The sequence below is a fragment of the Phocoena sinus genome, chromosome 2 (assembly GCF_008692025.1).
Source record: "Phocoena sinus isolate mPhoSin1 chromosome 2, mPhoSin1.pri, whole genome shotgun sequence".
Classification (NCBI taxonomy): Eukaryota; Metazoa; Chordata; class Mammalia; order Artiodactyla; family Phocoenidae; genus Phocoena; species Phocoena sinus.
The window spans coordinates 3423128-3437158 of NC_045764.1; the positions used below are offsets into that span (position 1 = coordinate 3423128).

Sequence of the window (14031 nt, forward strand, 5' to 3'; positions counted from 1 at the left end):
TTAAAAGTAATGCATTTTTTAAAAAATGCGTGCCGGTCCTCTTACCTTGATAAATGTTGAGATGGCTCCCCTACCCTTTCCTCTGATTCTCTGGTCCTCTCCCTTTTTTCTATCGGCAAGAGGACTTGGAAGCGCCCAAAAAGTCAGCTGATGTTAATTTACTGAGCAGATACGTCAATATCCTCCTGAAAGAATAAAAAGATGTTCAGTCATTGAAAGCCCGAGCCAGAATAATTGGGATGGCTCAGCTTAAGGAAGAGGAGATTTGATTGGCCTTAAAACAGCTGAAGATTTCTGAGAAGGGAGCTTATCGGTCATTGTTCACCTCAGAAGACAAAATGAAAGTAAACGATCTTAAGGCACAGATTTCAGCAGGACACCAGAAAACAAACGAATGAGTCACCGGGCCTGGGGGACCCTCAGGAGGGAGCAGGCTACTCTGACCAGGCGAGCTTCTTTGTAACATCATAATGTTTATTATCTCCTGAGTAATGAGTTTGGTTTTATTTAGAACGGGGACACTAGCTTACATTTGTAAAGCCTTAGAGTCCTTCAGAGACACCTTTATGCCCCTGTGACTCAACTGCCGGAGGGAAAGCTGTCGCTGCAAAGAGGCCCCAGGCAGCCGGTGGGCTGGAGGCTGGGAGCCGGCCTGCCGGGTGGGGGCGTGCAGGCTGTCGCCTGTCACCATGGCGACCTCGCAGCCCGCAACTGCTGCGGTGCCCGCCCTCGGGGAGGTGTCTGAAGGGCGCCTGAGGCAGGTCGGGCCGGGGCGGTCCCAGCAGAGGCCTGAAGCCTCGAGAAACCCTGGCCACTTGCTCAGCCTTTCCTGCGGCTCCCGGCAGGCTTCAGGGGCTGCTTCAGAGCGGGCTTCGCCAGGCCAGCCTGAGAAACGTCCCCCGGCACCCACGTGCTGCCTCCTCTGTGTCGCATTGTCCTGGGAAAGTCTGAGGCCTGCGGGGGGCGGGGGGGGGGGGAGACCACGGTTGGAGGGCGTTTCTCCAAGTGAAAAGGGGATGACGTGGCTTCTTAGGTTTAGGCCAAGACTTAATGCCCTCGTCCACCTGGTATTTAGCGCACGTCGGAGCTGCTGCTGGCGGGGGACCTTCCGGACCCCCTCCGGGCCTGAATCCTGAAGAAGCAGCTGCCCTTCGTCTCCACCACCTGCTGCCCCGCGAGCAGCCCCTCATCCCTGATGCCTCCGGCCCGGGGCCCCTGCCCAGCACCTGCCGCCTGGCACCCACGAGGCAGGGCCAGGCCCGCGCCCGAGGGAGCCAACAGCTGGCAGGCCGACCCTCAGGCCGGCGCCTGCCCCGCTGGGCTGCAGGGAGCGGGGAGGCCGGCAGGGGGGCTTTGATGGGGGGGCCTCTCCAGCAAGACATCTGCTCCCCTGGCCCCGGGATCTAGAGGGCGGATGCAGGAGCTCCGAGCGGGCCCACCCCGCAGCTGTGCCCAGCCCGCCCCTCTCTTGCCTGTCTCCCCTCCCCTCCCCCTCAGCTGGCGTCTGGGGAAGGAGAAGCATCACAGACAAAGCTGTCTGCTGGCGGCCGTCCAGGCTGCCCGGTCCCCTGCCCCCCCTCCGCCTCGGGCCTCTCCCTGACGTGCAGCTCTGGGCCCCGGCCAGGGCTGGGGTGGGGGGGTTGGGGGCAGGGTCCCATCCAGCCTGGTCTGACGCAGGGATGGGGGCTTTGCGGGGCTGGAGACGCAAGCGGCAGATGAGCGAGGGGTCCCCCCCCAAGTCACCAGCCTGGAGCCTCCCTGGCGGCTGGTGAAGAAGCAGCCCCCGAGCCCGTTAGCCCTTCTCCTGCCCTTGACCGAAGAGCCTGGACCAAATGGGGAAGCAGGGGGCGGGGATTCGGTCCTGGGATGGGGAATTGGCTTTTGGAGGAAACCAATATCAAGGATCCAGACCCGATTCTATGATCCTGGCTGGGAGAGCGTAAAAGTCTGTCATTGCCCCCTGATTAGCACAATGGTGCAAAAGCCAACAGGCAAGCAGGTCTGCCCTCGGCCTGGCCAGAGAGAGCGATTTACAAACTGAGGGGCCCGGACTTTTCTGTGGCCCAAGACTCTTGGGCAACCCGGGCTTTGCGTCTCTCCAAGCAACTGCTGGTGGCGTGGTGCCGAACGTGACCTCCAGGCCCTGTCACTGCGGGAACCTCTTCCCCAGTGACTAGTGGGACCCACGTCTAGGAGAAAGCCCTGTCCTGAGGGCCTAGGCCGTCAAGGACCTGCCTCTGGGGAAGTCCCCAAGTCAGGGTACGACACTAGAGGTGGTCACGCTGCACTCACAAGCCCATGCACAGGCTGGTGGCTTGGAACCATGTCTGCCCACTTGCTGCCGGTTTCCGGGTTTTGCAGATCACGCCTCCACCTTCCTTCCCACCCCCGGTGACTCAGAGATGTGTCGGGAGAACTCCTAGGCAGAGGAGCTTGTCAACCAGGGGACCACAGGGTGGGGAGCCCTATGACACCAGTCCTGGTCACTCCCCCACTGGCCACCTGCTGCCTGCAGCACCTCCAGCTGGCCTCCAAGAAGCCCCAGCCCCAGCCAAGGGCAGCTGGGCAGCCTGGGAATCCTGGGAATCCCACAGAGCTTCCCTCTGCCTGGCTCGGGTTCCAGGGAACACGGCGCAGACTAGGACATCACAAGAGCCAGTGTGCGCGCACGTGTGTGTCTGCACGCGCACACACACAGCTGGGGAAGGCATCACTCCCTGCCCAGCTCCTTCCTTACCCCTGCCTCCCCGCTCCTCCCCGTCTGCTGCCCTGTGTGCGCTGCCATTACTGAGGACCTTGATGCTCGCATCTCATCACTCCGCTCACTACACTGCCACGTCATCGTCCATCTCCTTGACGGTTTCCGTTTCTAGTTCCGAGGACAGCAGCAGCGGCAGTGCTTGTTTGCGGCCTAGGACAGCACGTGTTCGGTGCCCGTAGAGTGAACAAGTCCTCCAGGTGGCTCACTGGTGCCCGGCTTGGCTATGCACCCCCCGAGGCCCTGCCCCGCGGCCCAGCCCAACGTGAGCCAACCTGGTCTCCTCCGCTCTTCAGCTGTCTCGCCATCCCCGCCACGGCAAATGGAACATGTCTTTTTAACGAACGAGACAAGCCCTGTGCTTTTAATAGGGGCAAAAAGGGAAAAACACTTAGCTACAGACACAGAACGGGCATAATTCTCCCAGGAGTTCCTTTAGAGACAAGAGCGTGAGAGGTGATCAAAGCAAAAGAGAAATGGAATCCCGTGGGCCCCTTGCAGCTCTCAGCTGTCCTCAGGCATTGCACCCAAGTCCCTGGAAGCCAAGGATAAGGACGCAGAAGGCATAGCAGGTGCCCAGTGGACCCGTGGAAAGAACAGTATTCTGGGCGCCAATCGTGGTGTCCTCGAATCCACCATTTAACTTCTCTGAACTTCTATTTCCCTGCAAAATAAAGATAAACGTGCCCTGCCCACTCACAGCATGGTTGTGAAGGGCAAATGGGACAGGAACCAGGAGAGGGTTCCAGCAAGCCCAGGGCTCCCTTCCAAGCAAAGGTGGGCCCTCAGAGGCCGGGGCACAGGAGAGGCCGGGTGGGCCCCGGGACAAGTCTGGGAGGGAGTGGGACGTTGCCCCCCCTCTTCGCCAGGTGCTCTTGCCACAGGCTGAAGTGTCCCTCCAAAGTTCATAGCTTGAAGTCCTACCCCCCAACCCCTCAGAATGTGACTGTATTTGGAAATGGGGTCTTTAAAGAGGTGATCAAGTTAAAACACGGTCATGAGGGTGGGCCCTAATCCAATACGACAGTGTCCTTATAAGAAGAGGAGATGCGGGCTTCCCTGGTGGCACAGTGGTTGAGAGCCCGCCTGCCGATGCAGGGGACGCGGGTTCGTGCCCCGGTCCGGGAAGATCCCACATGCCGCGGAGAGGCTGGGCCCGTGAGCCGTGGCCGCTGAGCCTGCGCGTCCGGAGCCTGTGCTCCGCAACGGGAGAGGCCACAACCATGAGAGGCCCATGTACCACAAAAAAAAAAAAAAAAAAGAAAAGAAGAAGAAGAGGAGATTGGGACACAGATGCTCACAGAGGGATGACCATGTGAAAGGCTCAGCAGAAGCCGGCCGTTTACAAACCGAGGAGCGAGGCCTCAGAAGAAAGCTACCCTGTCGACACCTCCATCTCTGACTTCCAGCCTCTAGAACTGTGAGGAAATAGATTTCTGTGCTTAAGCCCCCTGCCGGTGCTACTACGTAACACCCACCCTGGCGAACACATACAGCCCCTTCTGCCCCACTGGTGCTGTCCCACAGAAGCGCTCCCCCAGCAGGCTCTGCTAAGCGCTCACGACAGCTGGTCACAGAGCCCTCCTGTCTGTCTGGCCAGGACACTCTGAGTCAAAGGCCGCTTCAGGGGCGATTTCTGTCCCACTGCTAAGACGTTTGGGAGAGTGTGTCCTCTGTTTCTCAGACATGGTGCTCCAGGGGGTCCCAAAGGTGTGCCCTTGTGTAGCTGTCAGCATCACCTGCAGTGGGGTGGGGGGTTGATCAAAATGCAGACTCCTAAAACGAAACACAGAGCTACCATACAATCCTGCAATCCCACTCCTAGGCATACATCTGGAGAAACCTATAATTCGAAAAGATACATGCACCCCACTGTTCACTGCAGCAGTATATACGATAGCCAAGACACGGAAGCAACCTAAATGCCCATCGACAGATGAATGGATAAAGGAGATGTTGTTTATATATATATATAATGGAATATTACTCAGCCATAAAAAAAGACTGACATAATGCCATTTGCAGCAACATGGATGGACCTAGAGATTATCATACTAAGTGAAGTAAGCCAGACAAAGACAAATGTCATATCATATCGCTTATACATGGAATCTAAAATAAATGATACAAACGAACTTATTTACAAAACAGAGATAGAGTCACAGACATAGAAAAGAAACTTATGCTTACCAAAGGGGAAAGGGTAGGAGGGATAAATCAGGAGTTTGGGATTAAAATATACACTCTACTATATATAAAATAAATAACCAACAGCTCCTCCAAGGGCAGAGTGCATCGACACAAAACGCCCCCCAACTCTGGGGAAATCCTCTGAAACCCCCTTTGTGACGTCCGATGGGCACTTGCTGCTATTTCCAGCCTTCAGTGGCGCCCCATTAAAACAGATCTCTGCCCTGAGTCACAAATCACAAGATGTTGGAGCTGGAAGGCACCGAGAGGGTCACGGAGTCCAAGCCCCTCCATCCAACTGCAAGAGACCAGTCTCCAGGTGGGGCAGCCGCGCCCGGACCGTGACCCACTGAGCCAGAGGCAGGTCTCCAGATGCCCCGCTGGGTCCTCGTCTTCTCCAGGGAGCTCTTGAGCACCGTTCGGGCTTCTGCATGTGACCCTGACGGGCTCCGCTGGGGCCCCCCGGCCCCCTGAATGCCAGGCACGTCACAGGCAGCATCTCATTTAATCCACAGGGTGACCCTGTCTCCTTAGACCTCGTTTTCCACATTTTATGTTACACAGACCTGCCCAACATCCCACAGACAATAAAGCTGGAGCCAGGGCTCACCCCATTCCGTCTGCCTCCAAGTTCCAGGTGGCCCATCATCTGGGGACAAGAAGCCTGTATGGTTTAAACAGCTGCCGAGAGCTGGACAGGCTCCAGGAGCACCAGGGAAGCTACGCGTCCACTCTGTGGCCACAGCCCAGCCGGGTCAGGAGCCCTTCCTGCCCTGCCACACGGCCACTGGCTTTGCCGGCTCTCTGTGCCGGGCCCACAGGTCCCTCCTGGCAGCTCTCAGGGGACACCTGATGGGCTGGGCAGGCAGCGGTACCTGCGCCAGGACCCGCGGCAGCCCCGCCAGAGGAGAAGGCGGTGCCCGCCCGGATGATGCCGCCGGGCGTCTGGGCCGGCCCGAGAGAACCCTCGCCTTCCTCCCAGCCTGTTTCTCCGCCCACACCCTTACCTCGTTCTCTTCCTGGACTTAGGGGAGGCCTTCCTGGGGGGGGGGGGTCCCTAAGCTGACTGGATGTCAGGGTCCACTCACAATCACCTGCGACCCCGGTACTTAATGAAGGAGAGGGGTGCGAGGGGTGCAGGGCACGCGCCCTGCGCGAGCCGTCAAGTGATGGACGGCATCCTTAGAGCAGGCGTCACGGAGGCCCTTCCACCCACAGCCTACAAGCAAAATGAGGATGAAAGTGAAAACACACCCGATCCTCTCCATCGCCAAAAACAGCGAAAACCTCTGTGTCCTCTGACGTTAGCTCAGCGCCCCAGCCTTCTCACGGAGAGCACCTGCTTCTCAGGTGGTGAATGGTCTCCGACCCTGTTTTAAACTCTGCACGATTTGGCTACAGGGTTTCCTTGGGAGGCCAGCTACAAATGCTGCCCAAAAGTGCGAGGACCCCGGGAGAGAAGGCCCTCCTCCTCCCGCCGTCGGGGGGCCTGCCCCCAGCCTGAGGGCCTGGTTCCCCGCGGCAGCAGGTGAGCGGCAGTTCCGCAAGCCCGAGGGGCCGTCCCAGGGCCGTCTGGGTGGGCGCCAGCGCAGGGGAGAGACAACAGGGAAGCAGCGCTGGGGCCTTTTTCTTTCCTGAAATGATCGGCATTTGCAAGCTAATTGCAATTTCCGGCCCTGCCTGGGTCTCGGACTCAGCCTTAGTGGCGGAGCCTGCTGGCCCATCACTCCTGGCATGCTCTCCCTCCAAGTCCTTTTCCTTGGCCAGACGCGGCCGGTCAGAAACTGACAGGGAAGAACCCAGCTCTCCAAATTCTTCTGGTGTCTTGTCCAGGGTTATTATGGAGCTTGGGACAAACCCCAAACAGGTCTCAGCAGTTAAGGATGCTGACATGTGCTGGCACCTCTCTCGACTTTCCCACCTCACCTTCACACCCCGTTCGCTGACACCAAACGGACCCCTCTCTCCTCGACCCTTCCCACGCTGCCCCACAAACCCAGGACCACACGAAGGGCAGGGGCAGCCCCTGTGGGAACCGGAGGCCCTCCGCCAGGACTGGACCAGCCCTCCCATTTGAAAGGCCCTTTCTTCCAGTACTTAATGAGGCAAAGGCCGTTAAGGGCGGGACTGACCAGATGCGGATGGAGAAGGGGGAGTTTGCAGGGTGGAGAGGAATCAGATGAGGAAAGGAAAGGATTCCGGGCGGGGCTGAGTCTGGACGTGGGACAACACAGCACGTCTGCTTGGTTTCATTAGAGCCTCAGGTGGTAGGGGCAGCCCTCAGTGTTCTTAGTACTTGAGGGCAAAACCGGGCATCAGCTGAGGTTTTCGAGCACAGAAGTAATGATGAAAGCACATTTTTTCCCAGGGTGGGACCGAGAGGAGGTTCAAGGCCCTGAAAGGCTCACACACCTTGTTCCTGGCCTTCCAGCTCCGTGAAATTTGAAACTGCAGAATTGATGTATGTCAAACGGGTCCATTTTCTACTTGGTGCAATTCATAAGTTAGACTGTGTCATGAGAGCTCGTGGAAAAAATGGAATTCTCTAAAGATCTGAGGGAAAACAAACTCTGAATGCAAAGGATGCAGACCAACTCCCTTCACATCCGTGCTCACTCAGGATGCAAGACAGGTCCTAGATGACAGGAGACTGACGTCTACACTCCACTTACTGGTTCGTTTTTATTTTCAGTTTTTTATTCTCTCAGTGGCCGGAAGATAGGAGGGAAACTCTCCTTGAGTACTGACTGGCCAGGTTTTGTCCCGAGAACAAGGACTGTGAGGCCAAGTTCTTGAGGAATGTTCATTGCCTTGACCTTTAGCATCCTGGTGGTCTGACGGCGCGGCCCTCGCCCCGGGGGTCAGCAGGGTGATAAATACCCAAGACTGCCTCAGTCCCGGCGCGGTGCGGGGTTCAAGTCCCTCCAGCGCCCGCCCCCGGGGGAGCCGGACAGTAAGCGCCCACCTGCGCGCGGGAGGGTGGGCGTGGCAGCACAGGTGGGGGCGGGGCTCGAGGTGAGCCCCCACCCCGCATCCCTAGCAGGCGTCCCGGTGGGCGACCACGGCCTTCGCACGGGGAGCGGTGGTGTTTCTGCTCCATCAGGGACCACCCGAGGCGCCGCAGGGCTCTCCCACCACGGGTGGGAGAGCCCTGCGAGGAAGCAGCCTCCCTTCGAGCCACAACCATCAGAGTCCCGTCGGGAAGCCCTGCACGTGATGCAGATGCGCTCGCACAGACTCGAGGACGGAGTCGTGAAATTAAAACCACTGCACAGTCCGGGCGGCGTTGAGGAGCTCTCAGCCTCCTTCAAGCGGCCGGGCACCGAGGCGGAGACTGAACCGGCGTCCACCGTGCGGCGCCGCGGGAGCGATAACCACGGCGACCGCGCGCGCGCCCCGCCCCGGGAAGCCCCGCCTCCCGGCGCTCCCCACTGGCCGCCCGCCCCGGCGCTCCCCGAAGCCACCAATCACCGGCCGCGTCTCCCTACAAAGAGTGGAGAGACCCCCTCAGGCCAGAAGCCGCGCTCTGTGCACGAAACCTAGGCTGATGGCTTAACTGAGGTCAACGTAAACTCCAATTGGAGAAGCAAAAAGCAAGCAAGATTATCTAATCGCCTATATATAAGGGAGCAATCCGAGAGTCCGAGCAGCTCCTAGTAACCGGCCCTGGAAAGGTGTCTGTGCGAAGAGCCAACAGACTGCGCTGATCCTGGACGTCTGTCTGTCTAGACGGGAGTTCAGGCTCCATCACTACCTGATTCCGTGTCACTTCCCATCCGGGGGTCTCTGATTCCTCAGCTTAGAGAGAAGGACTGCATAGTCTGTCAGGACCCTTCCAACTCCAGATCTCTCTGAGCTGCGGAGTCTGAGTTACGCCCCCCGCCCCCGGGCGGAAGCCAATGATGCTTAGCGTTCAGACTTGAACAGGAAAGCAATGAATGGGAGGCTGATTTAATTTTGCTTTTTTTCTTTGCCTCTGTCTGCAGGAAAAGAAATAGCTGTCTCATTCCCCTTTGCCAGAGGAAAAAAAATCGATAGGTGTTTAATCTGCAAGGGAGATTAATTTCCCATCTAAGCCGAGGAGATCCGGGACTGCTCTGGGCTGGGGACTGATAGAAGCGTCAGATGCCAGAGCCGACAGCGGCCGTAAACAATCCCGTCCAGCCCCCTGGCTTTACAGATGAGGAGAGGGTGGTCCGGAGATGCCAGGGGACTTGTGCAAGGCCGCCCAGCTGTCAGGGCCAGGTGGAAATCAATATCCTTTCTGCCACACCATCGTGGACAGCCCTGGCTGCTTGCTTAACTCGGGGACCCCCTTTTGCTGTGCCTCCCCTCGTCTTCCTCCTCTTCCTTGCACACTGTCCAGTAATAACTGGCAACATACAGTCCAGCCCTGGAACCTCAGAGGCCAGGACCAAGCTGAGATTCTGGTGCATTCCTTTTCAAAAGAACGAAGAGGCTGCCTTTAACTTGGCCACAATCTGAAACTCTGAAAATTCCAGTGATTCTGCAGCACAAAGGCTTCAGCTTTACAGGACTTGCAGCTGCTTTCACAAACTTTCGAAGCCTTAAAGATCAGAGTGATGGAGTTCAGCAGTATAGCAGATCCTCTCATTTCCCAAATCCACAAAACAGAATCCACTGGGTTTGGCACCTGCAAAGTCTCACCACCATCCCAGGATACATTCCTTTATTTTACTAAACCCACCTCATTCCCTGTCGTCTCGGACAACCTCCTCTACCCCAGCAACAGGTGTTTCTTGAACTCCAGCACAATCTCAGCACTCATGAGACAAGGGGAAAATCTCAGAAGCCTCCTGGTCTATTCTTGCCCCGCTGCCTCTGCCCACCTTCTGACCCGGGCTGCAGCCTCTTCCCTTCCCATCACATGCGCCAATTCAAAACACTTCCCAGGCTTCCTGTGGTTTCTCCTAGTTTTCTGGTTAATTCCTGGAATCCAGCTTCTCCAGGAAGCTGGTGCCTCCGTGGTTTCTCCAGGGCTGCTCTGAGATAGCCACACAGCAGTCAGCCAGACTGGTTCACCATCTGCATAGAAGCTGCAAGGTGATGGTGATGTCTAGCCAAAAGAAGGAGGCGGGGTAGGAGGAACGGAAGAAGAACAAAAGGCAAAGGGCTAAACTGCATCCCTTTTGAAAAGAAGCTGAAAGAGAATAGATATATGTATATGTCACTTTGCTGTACACCTGAAACTAACACAACGTTGTAAATCAACTAGACTCCAGGATAAAATAAAAATGAAAAATAAAATAAGATGCATCCCTTTCCACCCTACAAAGTCCAAAATCTTTTACCACCCGGTTCAAAGCAGAGCCTACCCTGTCACTAATGGGCACTGCACGTTCATTTAAACAACACTTCGAGCACCTGCTCTGTGCCGGCCCTGGTACACTGGCGAAGGAGATAGGCAAGGCCAGGCCTCACGGAGCGCGCAGGCTTGGGCTCCCGGCACAGGACAGCGTGAAGGGTTCAGGCTGGATGGGGCAGGAGCAGAGAGAGAGGCATGGCTGAAGCCAAGTGCACAGAGGAAGCAGGGCAAGATCCCCCAGAGCCTCGTACTCAGAGGAGTTGGAACTTTAAATACAATGAATTCTTTATTTTTTAAATTTTTATTATTTATTTTTGGCCGCACCTCGAGGCATGCAAGACTTCCTGACCAGGGATCAAACCCACGCCCCCTGCAGTGGAAGCGCAGAGTCTTAACCACTGGACCGCCGGGAGCCTTTGCCTGGGGTTTCAGCAGCAGAGAGGCATAACCTGATTTACATTTGTAAACCCCGCTCTGGCTGCCCTGGGGCTCCTGTAGCATTATCCAGAGAGGAATCTTCTTGGCTTGAGCCGCCTGAGTAGACTTTAATCTGCCCCAGGAGGGGACGGTTATCCCACCCAGTCTAGCTTGGGGTATTGCTTTTGGGCCTCCAGGTTTGTAAATCAACCTCTTATGCAAAGCTATGAACTAGATTCTGTCCAAAGTCCTGCCCGCCTGTGAGGTCCTGTGAGCAGTGAGTGGATTGGAGCCCTCTGCTTTAAACCATCGTCATGTTTGCTGAATGAACCAATGAAAAACCAAGTAGAGCCCCAGAGGAGAGATTGATCTCACCTCTTAAGCGCCGCCTCCTTATTCTGGGACGGCGTTCAGTCTGCCTTCCAGGCTCTTTGGCTGCCTGGAGACAGGCTACGTAAATGGCCCGAAGCAAGCGTCAAAATCTCCCCAGGTGCTTTGCGCCCAGAGAGCAGATAAATCGCCTTCGCTTCAGACCCCACAACTGCATCCACCCCACTCTGGGAGCCCAGGCTTTTTCCACATCCCTAGATGTCCCCTCTAGCCGCAGCGGGGTTAGGAGAGCCCAGGAAGGAAGAAGGGGGTGTGGCTGCTGAGAGCCCAGGTCAGGGCTCCCCGTGAGGCCAGAGACAAGGTGGAAGCAGAATCCACCCCCATCCCAACCTCAGGGCTGGCCCTCGGATCCCCAAGCACCCTCCCTGCACACAGGTGGGTGCCAGAGTGCTGAGGGTCGGTGCCAAAGGCTCCCTGACCGCGCCATCGTCCCCCACTGCCCAGACTGCCCCTGCGCAGGGGATCCAGGCCACCAGGCGCCTGCCATGGGTGAGGCTGACACCTTCCACCAGGAGCCGCTTTCAATACGTTGGTCGGAATCCTGTGTCGGACCGGCTGTTCCTTCGTGAGGTCTGGGCCTCCAGAGGGAGAAACGAGCTTGACGTGGAGCAAAGCACCGACTGAGGCTACCCAGAAATGGAGAAGAGAATGCCAGCACTTTGCCGGGAGGCCACCCTGCTTGCGAAGTCGGCCTTTTTGGTTTCTGGTGGGAAGTCCCACTCTGCTCTGTTGGCAAAAAGACGGAGAGAGGGAGAGAGGGAGGGAGGGAGACAGGGAGACAGAGAGACAGACAGACAGACAGACAGACAGACAGGGCCCCACGTCCTCGGCAAGGTTGCTTTTGTTCTCCTGTGAGGGAGAAATCCTTTCCACATGGTCTGAGTGCAGCAGGCTTCTTTCCCCCTGCGTTTGATCCCTGGACACCGCAGCGTGTAAACAGTCATTATCCCACAGACAGTTTCCAGAAACAGAACCTCACTGGCTGACCCCACTCCCGCCTCTGAGGGAGGTGACCGCATCCCCCGCACCATCCGTCACCCGCCCCCCTGACCACCTGGAGCTGGACCGCTAAGTCCCCGGGAAGCTCATCCTGGCAGAGAGGAAGGGCCTGAAGCAAGTGAAGCTCTCGGTGGCCGTTGTCTGAGGTCACCCAGGCTCCCTGCCCAGAACTGCCTTCTCTGGGGCCCCTGGGCTTCATGACTGCCTGAGACAGACCACCGTCCTCTCCTCCACCAGGGAGATAAGATCACATGAAGACAAACCCAGGGCTGGGGAGAAACACTCTCATGGATGCCTGTGGGCACATCAGATATTGTGGATTTCCTCCGTCTCTGCAGGCAATTTGTAATAAATAAATAACTATAAAACACTCCCTGAAAATGGATAGGCTCTCTGAATAAGCACTTCCAGTTCTAGGAATCCATCCCCAGAAAAATAAGCCAGGAATGAGGCAAACAGAAAAAATGGGAAACAACCTACGTGCCCAATCAGAGAGGATTGAATGGTCTCTCCTACTTTGAGTCAACAGTTACAGACCCCTAGCCAACATAATTTTTGAGAGCACATCCTGATAAATAAATGTGTATTTATTTATAATAAGTTGCGTATGGGTACTGTGGTACTATAAATGTTATGTGCACTTAAAAACATACAATATGGGGGCTTCCCTGGTGGCGCAGTGGTTGAGAGTCCGCCTGCCGATGCAGGGGACATGGGTTCGTGCCCCGGTCCGGGAAGATCCCACATGCCGCGGAGCGGCTGCGCCCGTGAGCCATGGCCGCTGAGCCCGCGCATCCGGAGCCTGTGCTCCGCAACGGGAGAGGCCACAACAGTGAGAGGCCCGAGTAACTCAAAAAAAAAAAAAAAAAAAAAAAAAACATACAATATGGGCATTTTAAGCAATATTTTAATTTTTATTTTATTCATTAATACCACAGCAATATTTAGGCTTTGAGAGAGCAAGTGATTTTGTACATGCTCAATTACCGTAATTACCACTTTGTGATGCAACTGTTGAAAGTTCAATGTATTTCTCTGCTTGGTTATAAAGCTGCCATGATTGAAAATAATCTTTTATGAAGGCAGATACAAACAGGAGGAAGGCATAATTGGGCACACAATAAATCAAGTTAATTTTTCATTCTCATATACTAAGCATACAGAGATTTGTTCTGGAATGGGGCTAAGTAAATTTTCCATTTCTATGATGTCAATCCATCCTACATTTTTTTAATACTTTTAACAAATGCATCCAAAACACAAAAACTTTCATGGGAAAATCTTTCAACAAGTTAGAAATTTCTGTTTCCACATTTTAAACTGAGCAAATATGGGAGTATTTATATATAACTGCATTTTTTCCAGCAATAAAATCACATAACATTGGAAATCAAAATGCACTAACTACTTCTCTCAAAAAGCATTATTTTATTTTTCATTGTTAAAATGTCACCATAACTTGAAGGGACAGATCCCATGTGTTTGTTTTGAAACTTAAATGACATAATATGAGAAGCCACCAAATTCCTGTATTTATTAGCTCTTTTAAGTAATTTGCTACATGATACACATCCAAACTTTGTGTACATAAAAGACGTTTTTGCTCACTCCCTATGTCCTTAAAAAAATATTACAAAGATTCTACTATATGTTTAAAGCTTCATTTTCTAAATGGAGCCACGTCGCTGATATTCAGCGTAGAACTTTGCACTCGAGTTTCAAATTCCTTTTGCTACGGTAGTTTGTTTGTAAATAAATTTCAAGCATGGTGCAGATTATCAGCTGATATTAGTGGAGCACTTACTATGGGTCAGGCACAGTTTAAGCGCTTTAGATATATTAACTCACTTAACTTTTTCAACTACCCCTCGTGTAGATACAATTATTATCCCCATTTTACAGGTGAGGAACCTGAGGCCCAGAGAGGTCAAGTAACTTGCTGTCTCACAGC

The 14031-nt window shown here is 54.9% G+C and overlaps 1 long non-coding RNA gene across 1 annotated transcript in view; it reads right to left on the reverse strand.

The window, feature by feature from the left end:
- LOC116746985 overlaps nt 1-230 on the reverse strand; it is a 46314-nt gene extending 46084 nt beyond the window's left edge. The window contains exon 1 of the long non-coding RNA XR_004347942.1: nt 46-230. This is a non-coding gene — a long non-coding RNA (uncharacterized LOC116746985). The remainder of the gene's footprint in view (nt 1-45) is intronic.
- Between the last annotated feature and the right edge of the window lie 13801 nt (nt 231-14031).